This window comes from Corvus brachyrhynchos, unplaced genomic scaffold, assembly GCF_000691975.1.
Source record: "Corvus brachyrhynchos isolate BGI_N302 unplaced genomic scaffold, ASM69197v1 scaffold28, whole genome shotgun sequence".
NCBI lineage: Eukaryota > Metazoa > Chordata > Aves > Passeriformes > Corvidae > Corvus > Corvus brachyrhynchos.
In genome coordinates this window covers 6,975,943-6,990,308 of record NW_008246058.1, presented here as the reverse complement: position 1 = coordinate 6,990,308, position 14,366 = coordinate 6,975,943, and the positions used below count along the sequence as shown (strand labels likewise).

Below are 14,366 nucleotides of genomic sequence, written 5' to 3'. Positions count from 1 at the left end.
CTTCTTATGAGTAATGAGAACAGCCCAAGATCACAGATAAAAACCTTAACGACATAAGACATTCGTAAAACCATTTGTATGTCGATAACAAGATGAGCATATATATGCATACATGACCTAAAGAACAGAGATTGCATTAAACCAATGTATTTGTGAAGTAGATGATACTTGGGTCTTCTCCAGCATCAAAATCTACTGATTAAACCAAACACAGACTTGAGTCTCCCTTTTTAAAAAAATAACCTCGTTATCATTGAATCCCGTATCATCTTGATAGGCCTTGGCCTATTAATAGAAAAATAATTACTCTTTATGACTCCCAGATCTAAAGCAGCAATTTGATTTCCCATCCTCTTACATCCTAAGTTGTTGCAGCTCTGGATCGCCTTTGAGTCTGAAACAAAAATACCCAACAGCTCCGCTCATAACCCTCACGCTTCATTCACCCACAGCAGAACCTACATGTTGTTCCCATTTTGCCTGCTCACAAGATGGCACGCTTGTCTCACGCCAACTGCACAAATAAGTCTGTATTACACTCACAGCATCAAGGATAATTAAAGGTTAGGCACAGAGGTGGCAGCAACACGCTCCCACACCACCAACGGCACCGGCGGGGTTCCAGGTCTGTCTGCCTGTGTTGTGGTGCCTGAAACACCATGGAGGCACTGACCTGCTGCTTCTCGCTTCCCGAGATCAGATGTGGGGATTCGAAGCTGCAAAGCCTGAAAGCTTAAGCCCAAACTGAACTTCATCTACGTAGAACTCTACTGGCCTCTGAGCTAAAGGGGACTTGTGTCATTCACAAGTACACTGTAATCTAGGCAACATACACACACTTGATTAGACTCTAAAATTACTGAAAATTGCCATCTCCCTTGCGTCTTCCTAACAGCTTGACATATCAATGCCTAATGTCTCATTATGTTTCAATTTGAATCATGACTGTAAATCACTGGAAATACACAAGAAGAATGAGACATAAGATTTGGATGAAAAAAAAATGAGGATGCACGAGAGACTGGACTTTAGAAACTTTATGAAAATATTAAAATAAGCAATGGAAACATCATATAAACTGAGAAATGGCAAGTCTACTGGAGGCAGTGGAATAAAGACCCTATGGTTCACTCATCACAGGTAGAGTTAAGGTTTTTTCAAATTTAAAGAAATTTTCTTTTTTCTTTTTTTTTCTTTTAAGACATGTGGGTAATAGAAACAATAGGAACATAGGAATATTATTGTAATGGTTGATTTCACGGACATTCACTATACAAGACCTACCAAAACAGAAAAGATACCACCTTTTCATTCAACTGCAGCAAGAGTGCATAAAGTCAGGGACTTCTGCTTAACATGGCAGGGAAGTACACATTTAATTGTCCACACAGGCCCTTCAAATTAACCTGTGTCCTGTATACAGGTAACCAGCTGCTAATCATTTTCTGCAGATCCCTGCATTTTGCTCTGAATTCACAACATCACAAGAAAATTTGATCTTTGAACCCAGCAAAAATGAAATACATCTTAGGCTGTACTGGAACTGGCATGTGAACACTGTAACTGGGGTTCAAGAAGTGAGGAAGTGTCAATGGTTTAGGCATCAAGATGAGCAAAAGGAAGACCATGTGCCAGCTTACACTGTCATAGCAATGCTGTGCAAGCTGGAAACAGTGAAGCCACATGAAAGCACCAGGCACTTCTCACTGCCAGTTAAACTGCTTCCTGTAATTATAAATATACAAAGGTTAAAGTAAGAAAATTATTACAATGCACTGATAAAAAATGAATTCTCAAATACTCAAAAAATTAATCAACAACAGTCTATCAGCATAAGATACTGTGGCAACACATAGTATTTCTGAAGCAGACAGCCTGGCACTTTATTTGCTTTGCTACACGAGGAAAATCCAACATCAGATCGTGGGTGCATCCCACCTGTGGGATACTCTTCTGCAGCTCCCAGCTCCAAATGCTCACCCTGGCAACATCCCGACTACACGTCAGAAAATCTGGTTTGGCACCGTTCTCCTAAGCATTTTGGACTCCATCAGTAGAAACGCAAGCGAACAGACAAAGTGCAACATGCGCCATCCAGCAGATTAGGATTGCAGTGTCTGGTCTGCAGGAGAGAATCAGCAACTGCTCAGTGCTGGCTTATGCTTCCTACAAGCACTCCAGCTTTCAGCAATATTAAAGAGACTTTCTGCTCTAGTTTATAAAGCCATTTTTTCTTTTTCTTTTTCTTTTTCTTTTTCTTTTTCTTTTTCTTTTTTTTTTGCTCCTTAAATAGAATAGTGGATGATTAAAAATAGGAGAGGCAGACCTATGGTTAGGCAAGTAACCATGGACTGGGAAATGTCTCTTAATTTCCTTTGTGCCCTCAGAAAACCAACATTATAAACTAATTACTCCCACTCTGAAACAGCCATATCACTGCTATGTTTACACTGTTTTTGTAACACTCATCAAGAAGTGAGCCTGGTCTTGAGGCCAAATGACAAGGCAGAGACTGAAACTGTTCTATACTATTCTTAAGTCACTTCTTTTCATTTAAACTAGTCCATCAGGGTCTAAAAGTCTCATTTCAAACAGCTGCATCACAGATGAGCTAACAAGACAAATACTCAAGTGTGTTTATACAGAAAATACTAAGGAAACTGAATGATAACAAAAGTTTTGTATCTTCAGTCTAGAGAAGTACAGAGATATCATACAGAAAACTACTGCAAATTGTACTGAAAGTCGAAATGAAAACTAGTAGGGAAGAGTGCAAGCTCTGTGAAATAACAATCCCTCACACTTATATTAACTGTGATTGAAGAAGGGAAAAAAAGAAAGAAAAAAAACACAGTAGCTGACAACAAATACAAACCACTCCAAATCACACTTTAAAAGGCCATATGTCCCAGGCAAAAATTTGAGCAGAAACAGGTAAGTGATGATGTCACAGATGATACTACATTAAGAAAACCATTTTAAAATGTTCAAGAAAGATTAATTTTAATGAAAATTAATGAAGCTATGGAAGATGTAACTCTTTTTTTTATAAACATGTGACGTGCAGCTCATTTAGACTAGAAACACAATTGCTAGCAGCAGGTAAACATGAGGGAGAGAAAAGCTTAGGATCCAGTTGGCGTAAGAACAAATAGACTAGCCATGATTAACTTTGGGCTGAAAATGAGAAAGAAGGGTTTTAACTGACAAAGCACTGAGGCTATGAAACATCCTTCCACCAGACGCTGTCAAGGCAAAAAAAACTCTACCTAATTTTAGGATAAAGGTGGGTCACTTCATAAACAGGATTACATACTGTGGTTGATGTTCAAAGAGTTACCCATTGCTCACAATTCCCACAGAACTTCAGGACAACACACACAAATAGATTTTTCAGAATATGCACAGCCTTAACATTATTCCTTAATGTTATAAATACACATGCCAAGGGCACTGTTTCCTCAAAAGCAGTTGGGGTGAAAGTTACTCTTTGTCTCTATCATTTTTTAAAAAATATTTTTATTTTCATAGTGACCTTCTGCATTCCCTTTAAGGCCAATAGGTTTTAAAACACACTATCTTCTGCCTTCAAACTAAATACAAGGTATGTATTACTTACTTGGGAAGCAGGAATTAACTGTAACCTTACCAACCTTTTGTGAAACAAGTCATCCTTTCTATCTACTGTCTTACCAGTCATTTATATGTCTGACTGTGCCATAGTTCAAGCAGGCATTGTACATTCTTTTTGTATTTTGAAGGTAGTTTAGGTATTAAAAATGCAATGAGAAGGCAATTCTTGAGCCCTCTGCATAGGTTTCACAAAAGACACGCCCAGAGTTGCCAATACTGCTTTGACAGAAGAATCTAACAGAGCCACATCTAAAAGTGGAAAAAAATACAAGCAAAGTTATTTTCAGTAAATTGTGCACGAAGACTGAGTAGGACAGCAGTCTACAGATAGAATCTGTAGAGATCTGATAGAGACTGATAGATTGAGTTCAGGCATTTTGAGACTACACCTTGCTGGTCATCAAAAAAATTTTTTTTTGTAACACTAAACATTAAAATTCTGCATGTTACAGTATTCAACTGAACTTAATCTCTTTGGATGAAACTAAACAGGTAATGGGTGATACCTGCTGCTTTCTGCTGAAGAAAATAAACCTTTTGCTCCAATTCAATGGGGAAAGAATACTACCCATCTCCCTGCTCCTTCTTGAAGTTCCTAGATTGTTGCAACACCCTGTTCTCACATAATCCACAATGCCAAAACAGAGATGGCTACACAGAGAAGCCTGATGTGATAAAACTGACCAATGCAACTCTCAGAATACCTAAAAAGCTTTTTATGGGGTTCATTTGGGCCTGACCAACCTTCCCATATTATTTTGGTTTAGCTGTGTAAACACCAGGGCATTTGTTCCAAGTTTCTTTTTTCCACACTAGCACAATACACTACTATTGCTTTTTTTCTTTCTGCTGCACTGAAATGCGTTTAAACATATATTTATTTATTTATCTATGGTATATACTGTCCGCTAGAACCATGGCTCTTTGATAATCCTTGATTTGGAAGTCCTTTCCAGCATTTTGTTTCCGCCTAACACATGCAGGTCTTTTTCCCCTTTAAATATGTTGGCGTTTTTGTTTCTGCTTGTGACAAAATGCAAAGACTTAAGATTTCCACCACTACGCACACAAAGCAGAGGGTAACCCTGACAGAGTTCAAAGGAAAACTTGGTTACATGGTTACATTTCTCATCAGGAGCAGAGTCATCGAGTCAAAGAGAGGGTGCCACGGGCAGATCCAGGAGCCAAATGCGTGATTTCACAATGGGCTTAAGGCCTACTGGGCCTGAAGGGGCCCTGCCCATCCCTTCACCACCGTCTGCAGGCCCAGGCCATGCCCTCTGCCTGCACCCACACTGGCCGAAAACGCCCTCCTCGCACTCCAGGGCTGGCAGGGGGCCTGTCAGACTGTGCCTTTCAGTGGAAACTCGGGCTTGGATTAAAAGAGCTCACTTCTCCTCTGGACAGCCCAGCTCCCATCTCCTCCTCTGCCTTTGCACACTCAACCAGCACTGGAACTAGCACCAGTCCCACACAAGCCAGGAAAGGATCACACACATCTGAAAAGCCTCCAAACCAAAGCAGTATCTACTACTCATCCAGAAGGACAACAGGGCAGGTCACCATACTGAAGGCCCTGGGCCAGGGGCCACACTCCTTGCCTGGCTGGCGGCTGCTGCACACCTGCAGCCCGCCTTGCCAGCACACAGGGAACACAAAGCCATCCATGACAGTGACGGGGAACAAAAATAAGCCAGGCCTTGAAGGAAGGAATGGTTAAAATGTCTTATTTAAAGAAGAGAGAGGGGGTAAAAAAGATGTCAGGAGAAAATAATCTTTATCTGGCAGGAAATGTAAGGGCTGTCTTCAGAAAAGTAAAATCATTATTGCAAGCAAACTGATTCATTAAGTAACATGCAGAGGAGGATTATAATGCCCTCCTTGTCATTAAAATGCTTTGAAACTGTACTTCTGTCAGCTATGCTAATGATACTCAGCTTTTATATTACACGGCAGAAGCTATGCTCTGGCTAGAAGTTGGTGTGCGGTGTTACACTGGAGTTCATGTTACAAAAGCAACTACTAGTTCACATTGACTATAAATGTGTTTAAAATGTACAGAAAAGCAACCATACCATACAGAAACCAGATGGTAGGGTGATGAACTGGTCCACACCAAGAGGCACATTCCCCTTCCACCCAGAAATCTACTTTTCTAAGTGAAAATCCTATCTCTGGCATATTTTTCTCCAAAATAAAAAGACTGCTTGAATGCTGGAAGTCTAACCAATTTTTTATTTCCTTACGTCCACATCTGAATACTAAAGACGAGCACTATTAGAAATAAACTATTCATTTATATTTACCTTATTACCTGGTAGAAAGGAGTTTTATTTCAGTGAAATTAAGGTCTGGCGTATTTTGATGACTTTATGTAAGCCCTTATTAAATATAGCAAAATTCAGGCTCCAAAACCCAGTGGAATTGGCACAATCAAATTTCTATGTGATTTATCCGCTTCACTGTCACAGTAACTAACTTGGTGCATTTCTTTGCTTGGTTCTCTCTGTAAGCTGTCAGAAGAAGTCACTCTATCAAACAGAAATGTAACACTATTTTTATTGCTTATCTCTTTTGCCTTGGGTTACATCAGTAAGTCATCTCCCTCTGTCAACTTGACAAGAATCTTTTTGGTGTTGACCTTAAAAGGACACAGCTGTGACAACTTTGGTTTGGGTTGTTTTTTTTTTTTTTCCCTGTTAATAGTTCTCAGCTGAATATTTGGTTTTGGTAGGTCAGGATCTTCATCTGGCACTGTTTTATACCCCATGAGTAGACTGAGCACAAACCATTGGACACTCAGCCCCATAGTATCGTCCAGCCTTTATCACAAGAGGCACTGGGAAAGTCAGAGGTAGATACTTATTCCAGCAAAGCCATGATTAATTACAAGAGGTCTTCTAGATTTGATCTGATTTTCTTAATGCTCTGTAATTAATTAATATAAATGTTCATCCTTATTTCCACAGCCTTTGCTCAAGATATTAAGTACTCCAATCCCTGAACTCAATCCCCCCTGGCATTTTCTCTCACATTATGTAAGTAACTGTGGCTGACTCTCTCCAGGTCTCAGCATTTGAAGATCAGGATGAAAAATCTGCTCAGGATTTTAGACTAAGGAAGGAAGAATATACCATTTACTACACACTGTGAACTTGTCTTAATAACATACCCCAGCTAGGAGATACTTTGAAAATACAAAAATATTTAGGTAATCTGAAAACAGTACTTCTGTTTCTGCCATGCACCATCCAATAAATGCAACACATTACTGATTTAAAGAAATAATATGATTTTGTGCCAAATACCTCAGAAAGTAAAGATAAACGAGTACACAACATATTTCAAATTCATTGCACTATTTGCACTGATGATTACTTACATGAATACAGACTTTAATCAAAGCAACTTACACATGGCTAGTTTTAATTGTGACTCAAACTGGCAGGCCAAAAACATCAACATACACATACAATGAGGTTAAAAGAAATTACATGTTTTCACTGTATTTCTGAAGAGTGAGAACTCAGGAAATAATTATTAAAATGTAGTAGTTTTATCAAAAGAAGGAGTCATTCTCTGGATAGTGACTTGTGTACATTGTATCTATATGCTCTTAATCAAGCTGCTACACGGGGCACCATCGTCTTTTGTGTTCATACATGGTTTTATGTTGATACATAGTACAGATTTCATTGCATGTTTCCTATTTACTAGATAAGAAAGTTTCTTTATGGTTTATGAAAGCTGGAATTATATTAAGAATTATTAAAAATCTCTTTAAAGTATTGCTTGTCAGTTCAATGATGCCCGAGGTATTCAGGAACAGAAAAAAACCCCACATTTACAAAACCTGTTTTGCATTAAAAACTAATTTAAACAAAGAATTACACGTGAGTTGTTCACTGTGCATTGTTCATCCAACTGTTTTGGTTTATCACATCTAGAGGTAACAAAGCTCATAATCTCACACTTTATTTTCATCCATAGAATGGAGAAAGAAAAGTTTTCTGACGCCTTTTTTTTTTGCTCCTGATAATCTTAGTTTTGAAAGTGCGAGTCACTGAGCAGAATGTAAAATGGAGAAAATAATGTCACTGCACTATTTTAGTGCAGCATAGGAAGCCTCTTGCAGATGCCAATTCGATCACGTCCACAAACTGGTCCCGGGTGTTTAGATAGCCATTTCCACCAGGACTGTGGTGTGACATTACTTAAAACTTTGGTAGCAAAGAGGTAAATATACACAGTCAAACAGTACATAATGCTGTGTAGACTTAGACCTTAACACCGATAAAAATCTGAAAGTCCTATTTTTAAAAGGTGTATATTTAAGTCTTCTTTTAAATTTTAAAGAAAACCTTTTTTTTCCTTAAGCATTAATTATTGCGTACCTTGGTTATTCATATTAGATTAGTTAGGAGTCCAGAGACTGTTTCAATATATACTGCAGTAGTTTCATATAACATCTTTCGGGATAGAAATATGCTTTAATATACTATAAATTAAAAATCAAACCACATACATGATGCTACCAGTTTTGCTATGCTCCTGCAAGCATCTGCAACATCAGACTATTATGTGCGAGATGATCACAGAAGAGAAAAACCTAACTGGCAGAAGTCTCAATGGGCTTAAACCAGAACAAAAAAAGTGTACTTAATTTAGAAGCTGAAAGTCTGTCTGTAGTTTGGCATTTACAGCACATCACACCACGTAATTTTATAGAAATCAAATAACTTTGCAAATCACTTCAAATATTTCCTTTCTCATTGGTTTTAATCATGTTTGAAAGGAGAGGAAAAAAATTACAGGATGAAATGAAAGCAAAATGTAATGATTTAGGACTCTTAATTCTCCTGAATGAACATTCCTAAATTTTTGGATCATGGGCCACTGTCAAACTTCAAACATAACAGGGAACCACTATGCAGCCCTCACACCAAACTTTTAATTAAAACCCCTAAATGAATGATATGATACTGCAGATCAGTATCATACCATGATTATAAGTGTCTGCAGACCACAATCTAGAAACAAATATATTAAAGAATTAATTTTCTAAAAGGGAATCCCAGTCTCTGGGCTTCTTGACATACTCATTTTATATATTGAGATGTTACACAGTATCTGAACATGCAAGTATCTTAAGACCTCCACACTATGGGGTTTTAATAGTACAAATATAAAATACCAGTTTAAGATGGGATTTTTTAAAGAAATATCACAAGTCAATTCTAAGACGATTATATGAGAAAAATTATTTATCCTGGTATCTCCCTTTCAATCTAGACTGTTGGGTTTTGAGGGTTTTTTTCCATGCAAATTGAGTGGACTCACATCCTCCTTATAATAAAGTACCCATAAAATGTGGACAACAAAGTGATTTCCAAAGATGTCCCTGAAATAGCCAGCCTATGAACAGCAAAAGCTGTACTTGCTTCAGGCTTATCACTACAGAATGCAGAATAGAATTTTGGAATTTATGTATACAGACACATACATCTATTGTTTATATATAGATATATATATACACATATATATATATATAGTATAAAACAAAATGTAGTTTTATGTATATATGTGTATATAAAAGCATTCAGAAGGAAGGACAAAACCAAAAAGAGACTATATCCATTCTAATGGCTTTATCTAAGTTTATTGGGGAACGGGCAGGGGGAGGAGAGGGAGAGAGGGATAGAGAGAGGGGGAGTGAGAGAGAGGGAGAGAGGATTGTCCTGAAGCTGGAGCGAGACAACCGTGACTGCTGTTTTCTGCCCAGCACTTGAGTGACAGCGCGGGGGGAAGACTGGTTAATCGCCGCGCTCTGGAAACCGGGCACAGAGAGAGGGAGCAACTGCTTTCCGCAACACTTCCTGCGATAAGGGAGCCAGCGCTGGCACACGGACACGGACACACACGCGAGAGGCGGCTGCGCGGCGCAGCGCTTCATGCGACTGCAAACGTGACCCGCAGCCCTGCACCCCCGACACACGGACACAGGCACACTCAGTGCCTGCAGCTCCGACCGACGGAGCTGCCGCGCCACGCGCGGGCGGGCACATTTTTTTTTACAACACGCACACAGAACTCCAGCGCTCAACAAAGCCTGCCGAACTGACGCCGCACCACAGCCGGGCTTCTCTTTATTTTCTTTTTATTTTTAAGGGCTACCCCAAGAAAACTTTCGTCGCTCAAAGTCAGCGCGGTACGCCCCCCGCTTATTCCCTAAGCACTGTTATTAAGCCTTGAAAAGACCTGCAAAGAAAGTAAACAAGGCAGGGGAGGCAGGACAGGCATTAAGGCCAACACGTCCCGTATCATCCAATAACTTCCCCTTACATGCCCAGTACAATGCGGGTTTGCTGATCACAGCTTTTCCACTGTACCAGAGCCAAGTGCAGGCAATTACTTACACTTATGTAGACTTTTATAAGAGATAACAGTTATCTCTATTGAAAGGCCCAAGCTGGGGGGTTTTTCCTTTCCTTTTTTAAATTTGTCTTTCATTATCAAACTGGTTCAAAAACACACAAAAGCGTTTCTGTGCGGGGCACTGGCTCCCCCAGCCCTCCGTAGAGCCCCTGACAGAGCAAAGCAGCAGCTCCGCGCTCCGCCGAGGAGGGCTTCATCCAGGCCTCGATGGAAAAGCCCTGGCAGAGACCAGCCCACCGAGCTGCCAACGCTCAGCGGAGGGTCCCGTAACCCCCAGCCCGGCAGGTCGGGGGAGCCAGCCCTGCGCTGGGCAGGACGGCGGGGGGGGGGGCGGCTCTGGCCCCCCCCCCGCCGCGGGGACGCGTCCCCCGGGCAAGGGCATGTCCCATCCCGTGGCGCTATAGCTGATCGCAGCCCACGGGGATCCAGGTAAAATAAGCCGTGTTGGGCCCTGCTGCCCTTACCAGCCACGTCCCCCTGGTCAAGATAAAGGCAGGAGCGATCTCCGTATTTTTAATGCAAATGAGATGCAGCCCGCAGGCTCTCAGCAAATTGCCGATGCATTTGGGGATGCCATTGCTCTTTAGCTTTGTCTCCACATGTGCTGAAAGTTGATGAGTGCTCCTTGAGTTTTTCTTCCCACCACCAAAGGACACAGCACAGACATAGGAAGTAGGAAAACCGATGCTCCAGTAGCACTTACAGACCAGATGGCCGCTGCCAGCATCTTTAGTTGTATCAGTACTTCTACTAGTGCCATTTCACTGGTATTTCTTTTGAAATTTGTGTTGGATAATTGTAACTCAGAGCCAGAGTATCTCTGAGCAAAAGGAGACTACACTGCATTTTTGGAGTTACCATCTCTGTATTCACGTTTTAAGCAGAACTATCTGATCCTTACACATTTGAGGGGAAGGATTTCAGCATAGAAGGTCTACCTGCGTTTATAAACCAGGGGCATTTCACATGCTGCAAAAGTATTACACGATAGCAAATGAAAGAAGGTTCCATTGCCTTAGTATGAACTCACCACAGGTGTGCTTAAAACAGATACTGAAGACATGATTCACTGCAGTAAAGACACCCCAAACAACTATTTAGAGTGATTCAAAATACAACATTTGGGGGTGGGGAGGTGATAATACAGTGCGCCTACTTCTCCCCCCCCAGAAAATACAAGCTCCAATAATAATAAAAATGACAAACAAATAATAGTGATAATGGCACATATTTATACTTTATACAGAAGTACAGCAGGGTTCTTAAGATTAGTCTCGCTTTCAGTTTCACTCAGCACTGAACTAGTCAGCTTTGCGTTAAAGAGGTGTGGAGTGTTACTTAGGAGTTACACAAAGTACATCGGCATGTTAAAGAAAAACAGAAAAAAAAGTATCATAGCCTATACGGGGAAATGATAGCTAAAACAGAAGATACAATTCTCACACATCACTCCACACATCTTTTCCTCCCCAAATGCACAACAGACATAGGAACATGAGCTTCAAATACTTACTAAACTTATGCAGAGAAATAAATGGGTATCAGTTGCGTGACTTAAAAAGCCATAGGAAAAAGGAGCAAATTTTTCTTGGAAGCCTTGAATCATACAAGCTGCTCATTTGCCTCATTCACGTCCTCTTCCTTTCACTGCACTTCAGTGTGAAGAAGGCAGACTTAGCAATATTCATTAGAAAGCCAAAACATTGCAGAGACCACATTGCAGCAACAGATCTGCTTCACATGCACTGACGTACCTCCTCAACATCTGAAAGAAATTCCAGCTCCAGTCAACCCATAGGAGACATGTTGCCTGACTGTACCTTGATGGTATTGTTTATGAAGATGGTGATTTACACACTCGTAATGATTTAAGCAGCTACTTTGCATACATTACAGAGAGAACCTGAAACATGTGACCTGCTTCACAGGGCAGGATTATAGCTCTGTTCTTGTTGTGTCATGTGCAACCACATTATTTAGTAGTTAAAGGCAAGCGAGCACTCTGCTATTCTATTGCCCTCACCATGTATGCAGCTCGAGAGTTTCAGCATGCCTCTGAAACCAAAGGTGAGCCTCCCAACTTCTAAAGGTAGACAGTTAAATAAATGATATAATTGTCAAAGGGGCTCAGTCAAACCTACCACATGGTTCTGCCCACTCATGATTATGACGTTCGCTGGCAGACTTTTTAGGACAGGAAATCTTTCATGGTTTTAATAAATTTGTAACAATGATCATATTCTTAGGGACTACTCCAATACAAACTTTCATTAGCACTCACACCACCTTTTGCAAAGCACTGAGACTGTATGCATGATCATCATCAGCTAGGAATAAATAGTAAGAACCTAAATCCTTTTTTCTGATGTTCTCAAGAAAAAGACAAAAGCTTTTTCAGAAAAATGGAAACTAACATCCAAAGAACGGCTGGACTCTGCCTGTCAGCGCCTTCATAATTTTTAGTTGTTTTTATTGATCCATACACTTCTTATGCACAACTTAATTACTGCTTTGATAATTAAAAGATAATTAAATACAAGACAGAGCATGTATCATGCTGGGGAATCATTTAGCAAGTGAACTGTTGTGCTGAAAAGTGGAATTCTTTCTGTCACTCACAGTGCAGTGATACATCCGTAACAGACACCACGGGAGCTATTTTGGGGATGATCCAGTGGCTTACCGAAGCCATGGAAGACAGCAACAAAGCATAACGTTTAGAATTCAAGGGAAGTCCTGCCACAAGGGCCTTCACACTTTGCAAACACATAAAACAAGAGCACATTCATGCAGGTTTACATCAACTTCAGAGCAAGTCCAACATTTCCATATAATATGGAATAAAAGATGTCAAAGTCTGACTTTTTTTCATTTAAGAAAGGAAGACTGGTGGGTTGAAGGGGAGGTATCTTAGCAGCACCAGGAGTGAAGGCACCAAAGCTCTGATCACAGCTTTGCCACTGGCTCACTAACACTACAGTTATTTAGATTCCCTGTGCCCTGGCTCACCCATCAGTACAATGGGTATAATACTTCATCCTGTCCTTAAGAGGCAATTACTGCTTGTAAACTACTCTGGGAACCTTGATTAAAATGCGCTGCAGCTTTGCGATAAGTATTCCCTCGGAAAGAGCACACAAGCTGGGTTTTGATGGTGGGAAGTGCTACCTGACGCCGCAAAAGAAAATAATCATTCTGAATGAGACGTATGTGCCTGACCTATGCATATGTGTAGGTGGATCCCTCCTGGAATATTTTTTTTCTCCTTTTTTCAGTTACTATGTGTATATTGCAAAGAGAGGAGCAGTGAGAACAGATAATTATAAAGCTTTTGAAAAGCCCTGGTATTTTCACCAGAGGATCACAGTGGGCCATCTTCAAGAATTCTGATGCAGAACTCTATGTAATTAAAAAACACAATTATTTGTAATACTCCTCAAACCATGTTTTCATTAAGGAGAGGAGGGGGAAAAAAAGGCAGATCACTTTAAATATGAATGCTTTATGAATAAAGAAATTTTTTTTAAATTGATGAGCATTCATTTTCCCATACAGTCACATAAAGTCTGAGTAGTTCATGTAAAACATAATTATCAACGCTTTAAACCACATTTTCCCCTTGAAAATAAATAAATAAGGACGCCAAAATCATTTTTGTTCATTAAGAGTCAGATCCAGCAGAAAACATCTGCAGACTTCTAGACCAAGCAAGCCCTGGAAGGCCATGGTACTGGCTGCACCTCGTGCCAACCTCAAAAATTTGGCTGGTTCAGAAAGATTTAAACAAAACAAAAAAAGCCCTGCAGCTTTACATGTCTGGGAATTGTGGAACTGCGTTAGGTTTATGAATAAAGAACAGGGGTGAGAAAAAAACCAACTCCTTTTAAAAAGGAGATCCCTCTCCCTCCTGCCCTCCAGCATTCTCGGTGCTAGACAGGGGCTCTTCTCCCTCCCCGGGGACACCATGGACATCATCAGTTGCAGCCCAAAACATGGGGTCCACCTGCACGTCCTGCTGCAGAGGGGGTGGCGGCTCCAAACCCAGCACTCACCCCCACTTGGCACATTCAACAGGCGCCCGAGCATCCAGCTCCCAGCCATGCTCCCAGACGTGCGGTAGCTGCCACGGGCAAACCCAAAGGAGCGTCCCCGGGACGGGAGCCAGCCGGAGTTGATCAAAGGACGCTGCAGGGCCACCACAGAGGGGCAGGCACAGCTCAGAGAGAAGAGCCACCCCTACGAAGGTGGCCAGGGGACCTCTCGGGCTCCAGCAGCCTCTCTAGCCCCCTGGAAAAAAT

At 40.9% G+C, this 14,366-nt stretch overlaps 1 protein-coding gene across 5 annotated transcripts in view; it reads right to left on the bottom strand.

Moving 5' to 3' along the window:
• Positions 1-14,366, bottom strand: part of TRPS1 (transcriptional repressor GATA binding 1) — a 209,939-nt gene that overhangs the window by 184,660 nt on the left and 10,913 nt on the right. For 2 of the 5 annotated variants that reach the window (XM_008642633.2, XM_008642635.2), the window contains exon 1: positions 11,582-11,812. The exons of 1 other annotated variant lie outside the window; for it this stretch is intronic. The gene's annotated coding sequence lies outside the window, so the exon portion shown is untranslated. 2 more of the 5 variants (XM_017746082.1, XM_017746084.1) reach the window with 2 other exon arrangements.